The sequence below is a fragment of the Pan paniscus genome, chromosome 10, assembly GCF_029289425.2.
Source record: "Pan paniscus chromosome 10, NHGRI_mPanPan1-v2.0_pri, whole genome shotgun sequence".
NCBI classification, from domain to species: Eukaryota; Metazoa; Chordata; class Mammalia; order Primates; family Hominidae; genus Pan; species Pan paniscus.
In genome coordinates, this window is record NC_073259.2 from 38,669,427 (window position 1) to 38,683,633 (window position 14,207).

Genomic DNA, 14,207 nt, shown 5'->3' on the forward strand with positions numbered 1-14,207 from the left:
CTGCAGACTGGGGACAGAGTGAGACTCTGTCTCAAAAAAAACCAAAAAACAAAACCCACGAAAAAACCTTTTGTGCTTCTAAGGATACCATCAACAAAGTAAAAAGATAATCCATGGAGTCAGAGAACATATTTGCAAATTATATCTAGTAAGAGCCTTGTATCCAGAATACATAAAGCAGTCGTATAACTCAACAACAAAGAGTTGAATAACCCAATCAAAAAATGAGGAAAGGATTTGAACGGACACCTCTCCGAAGAAGATATACAAATGGCCAATAAGGACATGAAAGATGCTCAACATTGTTAGCCATTGGGAAATGGAAATCAAAACCACAAGGAGATACAAATTCATTCCCACTAGGATGGCTAAAATAAAGACAATAACAAGTGTTGATGAAGATCTGGAGAAATTGGAACCCTCATTCATTGCTGGTGAGAATATAAAGTGATGCAGCCATTTTGGAAAACTGTTTAGCAGTTCCTCAAAATATTAAACCTAGAGTTACCATCTAACCCAACAATTCAGTTCCTAGGTATACATGCAAGAAAGCTGAAAACATGTGTCTGCACAAAAACTTGTACATGAGCATTCATAGTAGAATTATGCATAATGGTCCCAAAGTTTACACAACACAAATGTCTATACAATGAAGAATGGATAAATAAAATAATATCCATACAATGGAATATTATTTGTCAATAAATGGATTGAAGTATTAAAACATGCTACAGCATTGATGAACCTTGAAAACATCAAGCTGAGTGAAAAGGTCAGTCACAAAAGATCACACATTGCATGATTCTATTTGTATAAAATGTCCAGAATAGGCAAATCCATAGAGAGACCATATGGTAGTGATTGCTGGGGGTTGGGAGGAAGGAAGAATGAGGAGTGATTGCTAAGGGGTACAGAGTTACTTTTTGGATTGATAAAGTGTTCTAAAATCAGTGATGATGGTTGCATAATCCTGTGTCTACAGTAAAAACCGCTAAATTGTATATGTTAAATGAGTGGATTTTATGGTATATAAATTGTACCTCAATAAACCTGTAACAAAATAGAAACAAAACTAGATGTTCCTTCTTTGCCTTTCTATGTTAAAAGGAAAATAGAAACAATGATTTCTACTCTTGGATCATTGGTTCTTAACTGGGGGCAATTTTGTACCTCAGGGGACATTTGGCCATATCTGGGGACATTGTGGTATCACAATTGGAGGGAAGGGTGCTACTGGCATCTAGTGGGCAGAGGCCAGGAATGCTGCTAAACATCCTACAATACACAGAACAGCCCCCACAACAAAGAATTATCTGGCCTTAATGTCACTAGTACCAAGGTTGAACAGTCCTGCCTTACAACAAACTCATCGGGAAAGAGCAGGGTCATGGTGCATCCTCTCTCTCCCACAACCACGGAGGTCCCTCAGTGCCAGGGTCTCCCCTGTGTCAAGGGCGGCTCTTAGAATCCATCCTGGGAAACTCACTGTCAGGGCAACGGTAAGGCTGTGAACCACCGTCATCTCTCTAGGAGTGTCCTTGGGAGAAACTTTTGTCTGGTCTCAGTTCCAAGAATAGTTGTGCTTCCCTGCGTCATCTGTCGGTTTTATCTCATGGACACCGTGAACTTCAGAATGGACTAGACTTTCCTTTTTGGGTTGGCTGCTGAACAGTTTTGAGTCAGACTTGTGGCTCACCCTTAGGAAGGGTACAGGTCTTGTATTTCACATTTTTAAGGTTCATTCCTGGTGCGATTTTAGATCCCTATTTCCATCTTTCTTTTTTAAAGTCTCTTTTTTCTTTGTATTTATTTGTTCCTAGTTTTAATACCTGCCATCTCATGGTGTTTTACATGTCTTGGTAAGCTATTTATGCTGTGCAACAGGACTCTGAAAAAATAAATATAAGCAGCGAGTCTCTCCTTAGCTGTGAGACGGGAGTGGCGGGAAGAGTTGTGGGTGGTATGACAGAGGCATAGTGAGGTCTGTGGGCAGGGACCAGTGACTTCCCCATAGGGTGTGCTTCCCACTCCAGGAGCCTGGGCAGGAGCTGAGGAGTCAGGGTATAAGGAGGTAGGGGGTTCCTAGAAGAGATCAGCTGTTCTTGGGTTGCTGTGCAGGACACTGCAGCCTTTTAGTGGTGGAAAAAGCTGGGCTTTCAGAGGACAAGTAACAGATGTGGGAACAGACCTGGTAGGAGAGGGGGCTCTCAGGTGGGCGGAACTGGGTGGTATATTAGGGAGTGTCCTGGACTGGGAGCTGGGGATTAGGCTTCTAGGTTTCAAGTCCGAGTTCTGCTCTTGTTGGCCAAGTGACTTTGGCCTGGTGACTAAGGAGTCACCTGGCTCCTTAATTTCCTATCACTAAACCACAGTATTAATGAATACCTGCTAGGTTTATCTCTGGGGTTGATGTGAGTACCAAATGAGATGATGCAATGAAATTGCACAAGTGCTCTATTCATTGCTAGGCTGCAAATCTTTTCTTTTTTTAAATGTTGAGGGACAAAAATAATTGTGGAATTATTATGGCTGTGATTACAGTTGTGCTTCATGGAGATGGTCCTATGTGGAGCAGGTAATGACTGTGGCAGAGGCACTGGGTGCTGTGGAGCTGGGGAGCAGGCCTCAGGGAAACAGAGAGACTTGACTGATCCCAGGGAATTAATTAAAACTTACCCAGCATCTGTGGGGAGAAAGTACATGTTAATCATTACGTTGCATTCGGATGTACACAGTTTACTGCTTAGACTTTCAGAGTGAAAAGGATCTCAGGGGTTTACAGAGCCCAGTCCCCTGTCTCAAGTACTCTCTCAGGAGCTCTTAGCACAGGTAAGATCTTTGCTCACACATTTTCTGCAAGAAAAAAAACCAAAACCAAACAAATAACCACTCCCTGACCCCAGAATTTGGCCCAGGAGAGTCAAGAAGTTGCAGGGTTCAGGGTAAATGGCTTCCCCAGACTTACGTGGGAATACACCACCCAGTGCTGCCCACCTTCGGGCCTCCTCTCCTAGCAGCTCTGTTCCCTCATATGTTTTCATGATCTCTAGGGAAGAGACCACTACACTTCTAATTTCTTGGGTCTAATTGCAATGTCTTCAGCTACAACTTGAGGCCAGTTTCACCTTCTAACTTTGTGGGTTGGCCAACAGCCACTGATCCCCTTTCTTTTTGTTTTTTCTTTGTAGACCTCTGTGGTCATGGTCTCCTTTCTCTTATGTTCATGTTATTCTTCAGTTCATTTTCCCTCCCCTTGACTTCCTTCATTCCTTCCTTCTCCATTTGGAGGATGTCCCATCTGGAGTGAGAGTGGACTGTCTTGTGCATGGGTATACATTTGCACAGGACCTGTGGCCTCTGTCCTGTGCTGCCTCACACCTTGCCCTTAGGTACTGTGGCTTGAGCTCATTGGCACTTAGGGAGCCCCTGCCATGGGAGCATCAGGGAAATTCTGCCCCTATCTCTGGCCATGCTTGACACTCTCCTGCCAGGGCCACTTCTTGCACCATCTTTGACCCCTATCTCAATGTGCCTGTTCCTCCCCCAGGATCCATGTAGAGACACTGAGTTCTGCGGCTGAGGCAGGAGCATGGAAGAGGCTTCTGTCTTGGGGAAGGCAGGCTTGTGGCTTAAACTCTTCCTATTCGTACAATGTCTGATCCCATGGTGGCCTATATGACCCTCTGAGCTTTGCACTCTGGACTTCAGTGAAGTAAGTCTCTGGGATCTTGCACCCATGGAAGCACCCTCGGTCTCTCAGGGGCCCAGTTGTGGTACCTTACATCACCAATGGCCCCTTCCTTCCCCTAAACTTTGATCCCTGTCTCTGACTTCATGGCTCTGCTGTGGAACAGGTGCTGATTGGAAAAGCTACCTTTCCTGGTGGGGATTACTCTGGGCTTTCCCGGCTACTCTTTCTGTGGGTAGGATTGTCCTGCGTGTGCACACACACACACACACTCACACGGACCTTGACACATTCAACACAAGGCACACATCCACACATAGACTTGCAGTAGATGGGCTGGTGGAACAGTCCTAGAGACAGCATTACACCAGCATCCTGGAGTCATGGGATCAAGCCCCAGCTCTGATCCTTAGTGACTGTGGATAAACCATATTCTTCTCTGCCTTTGTTTCCTCTTCTGCCACATGATGGAATAAGAGCAGGTGTCTCCAAGGCATCTTCTTTCTGTGACCCAGATGCAGACACATTACAGAGACAGGTGGGGTGGGCATTGTGTTTGGAGGCTGGGTTTATAGTGTCTAGTTCCACTGGCTTAGGGGGCAGATAGACTAAGTTTGGGTCTGGCTCTGTTGCTGTAGGGCTGTGTGACCTCGAACAAGGAACTTCATTTCTCTCACCCCAGTTTCCTCATCAGCAGAGTGGGATTATTTAAACTTTGTATCAGGTGGTGATTTATGTAACAGTGCCGTGTCCCATACATGATATATATTATTACTGGTCTTAGCTCAGTCATTAATTCACTAATTGATCTTGGGTAAACTAAATGAGTTCTTCTCGACTTCATCGTCCTCCTGTGCAGAATGAAGGGTTTGGACCAGTAGAAGATGTTCAAGACCGCCTTTACTGTCTCCCAGGCAGCTCAGGGACGGGGGACGCCTTGTTGAACATGGCTGTTCAGAGATTTACCACACGGGGGCGATATGACCCCATTTGAACCGGCTCCAGAACAGCAGATTTTTGGGAAAAGCAAACAAAACTTCAATTTTTGGTCCATTTTCAGACTCTACTCCTTCTTAGTTTTATTTTTGACTCACCTTAACCAGAAATTTCAGAAATTTTGAACATCATAAAGCTGGAAACAACGTAAGTACTTAGCACTCTGTGTTCTGCTTGTAGCCTTTCTACCACGCATGCATTTAAAAAATGTGCACTAACGGCCGGGCGCGGCGGCTCACGCCTGTAATCCCAGCACTTTGGCAGGCCAAGGCGGGCGGATCACGAGGTCAGGAGTCTGAGACCATCCTGGCCAACATGGTGAAACCCTGTCCCTACTAAAATAACAAAAATTAGCTGGGCGTGGGGACGCGCACCTGTAGTCCCAGCTACTCAGGAGGCTGAGGCAGGAGAATAGGAGAATTGCTTGAATCCGGGAGGCGGAGGCTGCAGTGAGTGGAGATCACGCCACTGCACTCCAACCTGGAGACAGAGTGAGATTTTGTTTCAAAAAAAAAAAAAAAAAGGGCATTGACAATTGGGAAATATTCACTATTGATCAAATTCCTTTTTTTTTTTTTTTTTTTTTTTTTTTTTTTGAGGCAGTGTCTGGCTCTGTCGCATGGGCTGGAGTGCAGTGGCGCGATCTCAGCTCACTGCAACGTCCACCTCCTGGGTTCAAGCGATTCTCTCATCTCTGCCTCCAGAGTAGCTGGGACCACAGGTGCCGCCACTCGACCCAGCTAATTTTTGTATTTTTTTGTAGAGACGGCGGCGGGTGGGGGGCGGGGTTCCCTATGTTGCTCAGCTGTTTTTTTTTTTTTTTTTTTCCGAGACGGAGTCTCGCTCTGTCGCCCAGGCTGGAGTGCAGTGGCGCGATCTCGGCTCACTGCAAGCTCCACCTCCCAGGTTCACACCATTCTCCTGCCTCAGCCTCCGGAGGAGCTGGGACTACAGGCGCCCGCCACCACGCCCGGCGAATTTTTTTTTTTCGTATATTTAGTAGAGACGGGGTTTCACCGTGTTAGCCAGGATGGTCTCGATCTCCTGACCTCATGATCCGCCTGCCTTAGCCTCCCAAAGCGCTGGGATTACAGGCGTGAGCCACCGCGCCCGGCGCTCAGGCTGGTTTTGAACTCCTGGGCTCAAGTCGTCCTCCCACCTAGGCCTCTCAAAGTGCTGGGATTACAGGCGTGAGCCACCACACGCGGACTACAAAATAAAACTATTGATAAAACATTTCTAAAGGCGTAAAGTAGGCACAATTGGTTAAAAATAGGCGTTAAAAATGTCAAAATAAGGGAAGGCTAGACCCAGTTTACCGGAATTGCGCTGGTGATGGAGGGTTGCTAGTATACCACAATTATGTTTATTATGTCCCATAACCGAGGGGCCGTCATGGCCATGAAGGAGAAGAACTGTTTGGCTATAGCTGCAGACAGGCGCTTCGGGATCCAGGCCCAAATGGTTACCACGGACTTCCAGATCTTTCCCATGGGTGACCGGCTGTATATCCATCTGGCCCGGCTCGTCACTGACATCGAGACATCCAGTGCCTCAAGTTCCGGCTGAACCTGTGTGAGTTGAAGGAAGGTCGGCAGTCAAATCTTATACCCTATGAGCATGGTGGCCAAGGCCTCTTGTCTGAGAAACGTTTGGCCCCTACTATACTGAGCCAGTCATTGCTGGGTTGGACCTGAAGACCTTTAAGCCCTTTATTTGCTCTCTAGAGCTCATTGGCTGACCCATGGTGACTGAAGACTTTATGGTCAGTGGCACCTGTGCAGAACAAATGTATGAAATGTGCGAGTCCCTCTGGGAGTCCAACATGGATCCAGAACAGCTGTTTGAAACCATCTTCCAAGCCATGCTGAATGCTGTGGACCGGGATGCCGTGTCAGGCATGGGAGTCATTGTCCACATCACTGAGAAGGACAAAATCACCACCAGGACACTGAAGGCCCTAATGGACTGACCCTGTTCCCAGAGCCCACTTAAAAAAACAAAACAAAACAAACAAACAAACAAAAATATATATGTATATATCCTTTCTTAAAAAAATCAAAATAAAACATTCTATCATTTTGTTTAAATGTTTTATACACTATTTTTTCCTATTGTATGATTAGTGGATCTCAAATATAAAAATATAAAACCAAAACAACATAATGAACACCCAAATCCATTCCACTTAGAGCTTATCATTGTTAATACTTTGGTATGTATGTGTCTATTTATCTATCATCTATTGATCTGAATACATATATTTTATACATCTAGATACATATTTTATCCAGATGTATATATATCTGTCATGTATTGATCTGAATACATATTTTATTGAAAATTTAATATTTTTAATCTTTTTTATCATTTAGCAATACATTATAAACTTCTATGTCAAAAAACTTTTAAAGAATAACATTTCGTTTTAGAATAGTTGTGAATTTATAGAAAAATTGCTAAGATAGTACATGTGATTCCCATATACTCCACACCCAGTTTCCTTTATTATTGTCTTAAATTAGTAGGTACATTTGTCACAATTAATGAACCAATATTGATACATTATTATTAATTCAAGTCTGTACTTTAGTCAGATTTTCTTAGTTTTCATTTAATGTCTTTTTTTTTTTGTTTCAGGATTCCATCCAGGATAACATATTACATCCAGTTGTTATGTCTCCCTAATTTCTCAGACTTTCCTGTTTTTGATGATCTTGACAATTTCAAGGAGTAGAGTAGTTAGGTGTTTTTAGGGTGCCCTGTTATTGAAATTTTGTTTTCTTTTTTTTTTGAGATGGAGTCTCACTCTGTCACCCAGGCTGGAGTGCAGTGGCGCAATCTCGGCTCACTGAAAACTCTGCCTCCCGGGTTCACGCCATTCTCCTGCCTCAGCCTCCTGAGTAGCTGGGACTACAGGCACCCGCCACCATGCCCAGCTAATTTTTTTGTATTTTTAGTAGAGATGGGGTTTCACCGTGTTAGCCAGGATGGTCTTGATCTCCTGACCTCGTGATCCACCCACCTGGGCCTCCCAAAGTGCTGGGATTACAGGCGTGAGCCACCGCGCCTGGCCCTGTTATTCCACTTTATCTGATGTTTTTATCATGATTAGTCTGGGGTTATGGATTTTGGGAGGAAGGCCATAGAGGAAATGTGAGTACATGAGATTTGGGAGGGGCTGGGGTGGAATGATATGGTTTGGCTGTGTCCCCACCCAAATCTTATCTTGAATTGTAGTTCCCATAATCACCACGTGTGGTGGGAGGGACCCTGTGGGAGGTAATTGAATCATGGGGGCGGTTCCCCCATGCTATTCTCATGATAGTAAGTTCTCACAAGATCTGGTGGTTTTATAAGGGGCTGTCACTGTCAATGTTGACCATAGTCACCTGCCTGAGGTGGTGTGTTTGTCAGGTTGCTGTATGGTAAAGTTGTTCTTTTCCTCTCCTGTCTAGAAAGTCACTATCTGTAGCCCACACTTAAGGAGTAGGGGGTTATGTCTTCCCTCCTTGAGGGCAAGCTACCTACACTTTTTTATATTTACATATTTTTACATATTTTATTTATATATTACATATTTACATATTTTTTGGAGTTTTTAACACACTTTTGCAACCTAAAAAAGAAAAATAACCCAAACAAACAAGAGACTGCCTTGTATTAGAAGTATCTCCAAAGAACACTATGAGGATATGAATCTGTGACAATGAAGAAAACTTCTTTCTTGGTTAAGTGACATACATAATGTATTACTGTGTTCTCATGCTGAAAATAAAGACATACCTGAGACTGGGTAATTTATAAAGGAAAGAGGTTTAATTCACTCACAGTTCAGCATGCCTGGAGAGGTCTCAGGAGACTTAAAATCATGGTGGAAGACACCTCTTCACAGGGTGGCAGGAGAGAGAATGAGCGCTGAGTAAAGGGGGAATCCCCTTATAAAACCACCAGATCTTGTGAGAACTTACTCACTATCATGAGAATAGCATGGGGGAAATCGCCCCCATGATTCAAATTACCTCCCACCAGGTCCCTCCCTCCACACGTGGTGATTATGGGAACTACAATTCCAGATGAGATTTGGGTGGGGATATGGCCAAACCATATTTTTCCACCCCGGCCCCTCCCAAATCTCATGTCCTCACATTCCAAAACACAATCATGCCTTTCCAACAGCCCCCCAAAGTCTTGGCTCATTTCAGCATTAACCCAAAAGTCCAAGTCCAAAGTCTTATCTGAGACAAGGCAAGTCCTTTCTGCCTATGAGCCTGTAAAATCAAAAGCAAGTTAGTTACTTCCTAGATAAATGGGGGTACAGTCATTGAGTAAACACACCCATTCCAAATGGGAGAAACTGGCCAAAACAAAGGGGCTACAGGACCCATGCAAGTCTGAAATCCAATAGGGCAGTCACTAAGCCTCAAATTTCCAAAATGATCTCCTTTGACTTTATGTCTCACATCCAGGTCACACTGATGCAAGAGGTGGGCTCCCATGGCCTTGGGTAGCTCCATCCCCATGGCTTTGCAGGGTACAGCCCCCCTCCCAGCTGCTTTAATGGCTGGTGTTGAGTGTCTGTGGCTTTTCCAGGTGCAAGGGTGGAAAAGCTGTCAGTGGGTCTACCATCTTGGTGTCTGGAGGACGGTGGTCTTTTTCTCACAGCTCCACTAGACAGTGCCCCAGTGGGGAATCTGTGTGTGGGCTCCAACTCACATTTTTCTTCTGCACTGCTGTAGCAGAGATTCTCCATGAGAGCTCTGCCCCTGCAGTAAACTTCTGCCTGGGCATCCAGGCATTTCCATACATCCTCTGAACTCTAGGTGGAGGCTCCCAAACCTCAGTTCTTGACTTCTGTGCACCCGCAGGCTCAACACCAAGTGGAAACTGCCAAGGCTTGGGGCTTGCACCCTCTGAAGCCATGGCCTGAGCTGTACCTCAGCCCCAGCCATGGTTGGAGCAGCTGGGACACAGGGCACCAAGTCCTGAGGCTGCACATAGCCACGGGGTCCTGAACCCAACATAAGAAACCATTTTTTTTCCTACTAGGCCTGCGGCCCTGTGATGGGAGGGGCTGCTGTGAAAATCTCTGACATGCCCTGGAGGTATTTTCCCCACTGTCTTAGCTATTAACGTTTGACTCTCCATTACTTATGCAAATTTCTGCAGCTGGCTTGAACTTCTACCCAGAAAATGGGGTTTTCTTTTCTACTGCATTGTCAGGCTGCACATTTTCCAAACTTTTATGCCATGTCACCTCTTGAATGCTTTGCTGCTTTAGAGATTTTTCCTGCCAGGTACCCTAAAACATCTCTCTCTAGTTCAAAGTTCCACAGCAACATGCCACCAGTCTGTTTGCAAAGCAAGAGTGCCCTTTACTCCGGGTTCCCAACAAGTTCCTTATCTCCATCTGTATTAGTCTGTTCTCATGCTGCTATAAATGACTAAGATTGGGTAATTTATAAAGAAGAGAGGTTTAATTGACTCACAGTTCCACGTGGCTGGGGAGGCCTCAGGAAACTTATAATCATGGTGGAAGGGGAAGCAAACATGTCCTTCTTTACATGATGGCAGAAAGGAGAAGTGATGAGCAAAAGGGGGAAGAGCCACTTATAAAACCATCACATCTTGTGAGAACTCACTCACTATCATGAGAACAGCAGCATGGGGGTAACTGCCCCCGTGTTTCAATTACTTCCCACCAGGTCCCTCCCACAACATGTGGGGATTATGGGAACTACAATTCAAAATGAGATTGGGTGGGGACACAGCCAAACTGTGGCAGGCCAGGTCTCACTAATGCAGGCCTCCATAACAACTGTTTCAGTACTGACTGAGTGGTTAAGTTAAATATTAAAAGCCAGTGCCCTTATACAAAGGCTGGGATGTAACAGTAGCCCATCAAGAGTTTTGCCTATGCCTTTCTTGGGCCTTAATGCATGACAAAATAACAGGAATTCTTAACAGGACCCATTTAGGATTAAACAAGTTTTATTGTGGGTCTGAAGAAACTCCTCAGGCCTCCACAAACAAGTTTATTGTGGGTCTGAAGGAACTCCCCAAACCTCCATGATTTAGTGGAAGACAAGATAAGGGTAATCACCCCAGCACCTGGACCCATTTAGATTAAGTAAATTTACTGAGGCTCCAGAGGAAGGTCTTCAGGACTCAGATCTTAGTTATAGATTAAAAGAAGTTAATCACTTATGTGTTTAGATAAATATACACTTACATGTAGACATACAGCTTAGAAGGCATGTAAGCTCTGGAAAACTTTGTAATTTTGAGTTGGTCTGGCGATAATTTCCAGGCCTTCTCCCAGTAGCTGGCTACAGAAATAAAAACTCTCTTCCTCCCCAGTTCCTCTGCATCTCATTATTGGGCCATGAGAAATAGCAGCTCGACCCTCAGTTTGGTCCAGGAACAAAACCATATCACCATCTGAGACCACCTCAGCCTGGACTTAATTGTTCATATCACTATCAGCATTTTGGTCAAAGCCATTCTGCAAGTCTCTAGGAAGTTCCAGACTTCCCCACATTTTCCATTTTTCTTCTGAGCCCTCCAAACTGCTCCAACCTCTGCCTGTTACCCAGTTCCAAAATTGCTTCCACATTTTTAGGTATCTTTACAGCAGTGGTCCACTCTGTGTGGTACCAATTTACTGTATTAGTCTGTTCTCACGCTGCTAATAAAGACATATCCAAGACTGGGTAATTTATAAAGGAAAGAGGTTTGACTCACAGTTTGGCATGGCTGGGGAGGCCTCACGAAACTTACAATCATGGCAGAAGGGGAAACAAACACATCCTTCTTCACATGGTGGCAGGAGAGAGAATGAGAACCGAGTGAATTGGGAAGCCGCTTATAAAACCATCAGCTCTTGTGAGAACTTACTATCGTGAGAACTTACTATCATGAGAACAGCATGGGGGAAACCACCTCCATGATTCAATTACTTCCCATTGGGTCCCTCCCACCACACGTGGAGATTATGGGAACCACAATTCAAGATGAGATTTGGGTGGGGACACAGCCAAACCATATCACATATTAAGGACCTACAATTTTTTATTCATTGAGCCATTAGTGCTTGAGAAATACTTTCTTTTGTGTCACCTCTGTCATCCCCTGCTGCAGTAGATGTCATTTGCCCCAACTCAGATCTAAGAAAATGTTTCCTATTTCTAAAGGACAGAGAATGTTGAAGTCTTTTGCAGCAGCTAGGGAGTGGGCTGAACCCCTCAGCTGGGTTGCGAAGTTCTCCCACAAGTCAGGCCTGTTTCTCATTCAGTGGTTTTCTTTGAAGATTAGCACTGTTTTACAAAAGGATTTTTAAAAAGTCCTCTTCCCTCTCCCCTCTCCCCTGTCCCCTCACCCCTCTCCTTCTCTGCACAGTCTCCCTCTGATGCCGAGCCGAGGCTGGACTGTACTGCCGCCATCTGGACTCACTGCAACCTCCCTGCCTGATTCTCCTGCCTCAGCCTGCCGAGTGCCTGGGATTGCAGGCGTGCGCCACCACGCCTGACTGGTTTTCGTATTTTTTGGTGGAGACGGGATTTCACCGTGTTGGCTGGGCTGGTCTCCAGCTCCTGACCGCGAATGATCTGCCAGCCTTGGCCTCCGGAGGAGCCGGGATTGCAGACACAGTCTCGCTCACTCAGTGCTCAATGTTGCCCAGGCTGGGGTGCAGTGGCGTGATCTCGGCTCGCTACAACCTCCACCTCCCAGCCGCCTGCCTTGGCCTCCCAAAGTGCCGAGATTGCAGCCTCTGCCCGGCCGCCACCCCGTCTAGGAAGTGAGGAGCGTCTCTGCCTGGCCGCCCATCGTCTGGGATGTGAGGAGCCCCTCTGCCTGGCTGCCCAGTCTGGGAAGTGAGGAGCGTCTCTGCCTGGCCGCCCATCGTCTGGGATGTGAGGAGCCCCTCTGCCAGGCCACCCAGTCTGGGAAGTGAGGAGCGCCTCTTCCCGGCTGTCATCCCGTCTAGGAAGCGAGGAGCGTCTCTGCCCGGTCGCCCATCGTCTGGGATGTGGGCAGCGCCTCTGCCCCGCCGCCCTGTCTGAGATGTGAAGAGCGCCTCTGCCCGGCCTCGACCCCGTCTGGGAACTGAGGAGTGTCTCTGCCCCACTGCCACCCCGTCTGGGAGGTGAGGAGCATCTCTGACCGGCCACCCCCTCTGAGAAGTGAGGAGCCCCTTCGCCCGGCAGCCGCCCAGTCTGGGAAGTGAGGAGTGTCTCCGCCCGGCAGCCACCCCGTCCAGGAGGTGGGGGGCGCCCAGCCAGCTGCCCCGTCGGGGAGGTGGGGGGCAGCCCCCGCCCGGCCGCCGCCCCGTCTGGGAGGTGGGGTGTGCCTCTGCCCGGCCGCCCCGTCTGGGAGGTGTACCCAACAGCTCATTGAGAATGGGCCATGATGACGATGGCCGTTTTGTCGAATAGAAAAGGGGGAAATGTGGGGAAAAGAAAGAGAGATCAGATTGTTACTGTGTCTGTGTAGAAAGAAGTAGACATAGGAGACTCCATTTTGTTCTGTACTAAGAAAAATTCTTCTGCCTTGGGATGCTGTTAATCTATAACCTTACCCCCAACCCCGTGCTCTCTGAAACATGTGCTGTGTCCACTAAGGGTTAAATGGATTAAGGGCGGTGCAAGATGTGCTTTGCTAAACAGATGCTTGAAGGCAGCATGCTCGTTAAGAGTCATCACCACTCCCTAATCTCAAGTACCCAGGGACACAAGCACTGCAGAAGGCCGCAGGGCCCTCTGCCTAGGAAAACCAGAGACGTTTATTCACATGTTTATCTGCTGACCTTCCCTCCACTATTGTCCTATGACCCTGCCAAATCCCCCTCTCCGAGAAACACCCAAGAATGATCAATAAATACTAAAAAAATTAAAAAAAAAAAGTGCTTTCCAGAATTAGCCAGATGTGGTTGTGTGTGCTGTAGTGTCAGCTACTTGGGAGGCTCAAGTGGGAGGATCGCTTAAGCCCAGGAGTTTCAGGTTGCAGTGAGCTGTGTTTGTGTTACTGCACTCCAACCTGGGTGTCAGAGAGTCTCATAAAAAAAATTATATATATATAAAAGAAGAAGGCAGCTAAGCTAGGGAATAATTCTACGCATGGGCCACAAAGGCAGAAGGCAGCCCTTTGGGCAATGGACTGGGCAGTTTAGCAGATAGAAATTGGCCAAGGCATTGAAACACTTGGTTTCTGAGCCCAGCTTCATTCAGGCCTTGCTGACGGACCGCAAATAAATCCCAGCCCCCTCCTCATTAGTCTCTCCACTGTTTGGGATGGAGACTCTAGACCTAGGAGTTTAGGCACAGTGATGAGGCAGGAGAAAGTCACTTCCTTTTCCCTGGTCCCTGGGCAAAACTTTATCCCCCTTCTTCATCTTGCCTTGCCTACTTTCCCTCCCCACTCTCTGCTCTGCGAACTAGGCTCTTGGGGAGATTGAGCTGCTGCGAGGGCTGCCCAGGAGGGGCCCCATCTGAAGGTAAAGCCCCACTGGGCCTTTATCGGTGGT

The 14,207-nt window shown here is 46.5% G+C and overlaps 1 pseudogene; it reads left to right on the forward strand.

Moving 5' to 3' along the window:
• The first annotated feature begins 5,288 nt into the window (after positions 1 to 5,288).
• Positions 5,289 to 6,986, forward strand: LOC100989747 (proteasome subunit beta type-3-like; annotated as a pseudogene).
• Positions 6,987 to 14,207: the final 7,221 nt, after the last annotated feature.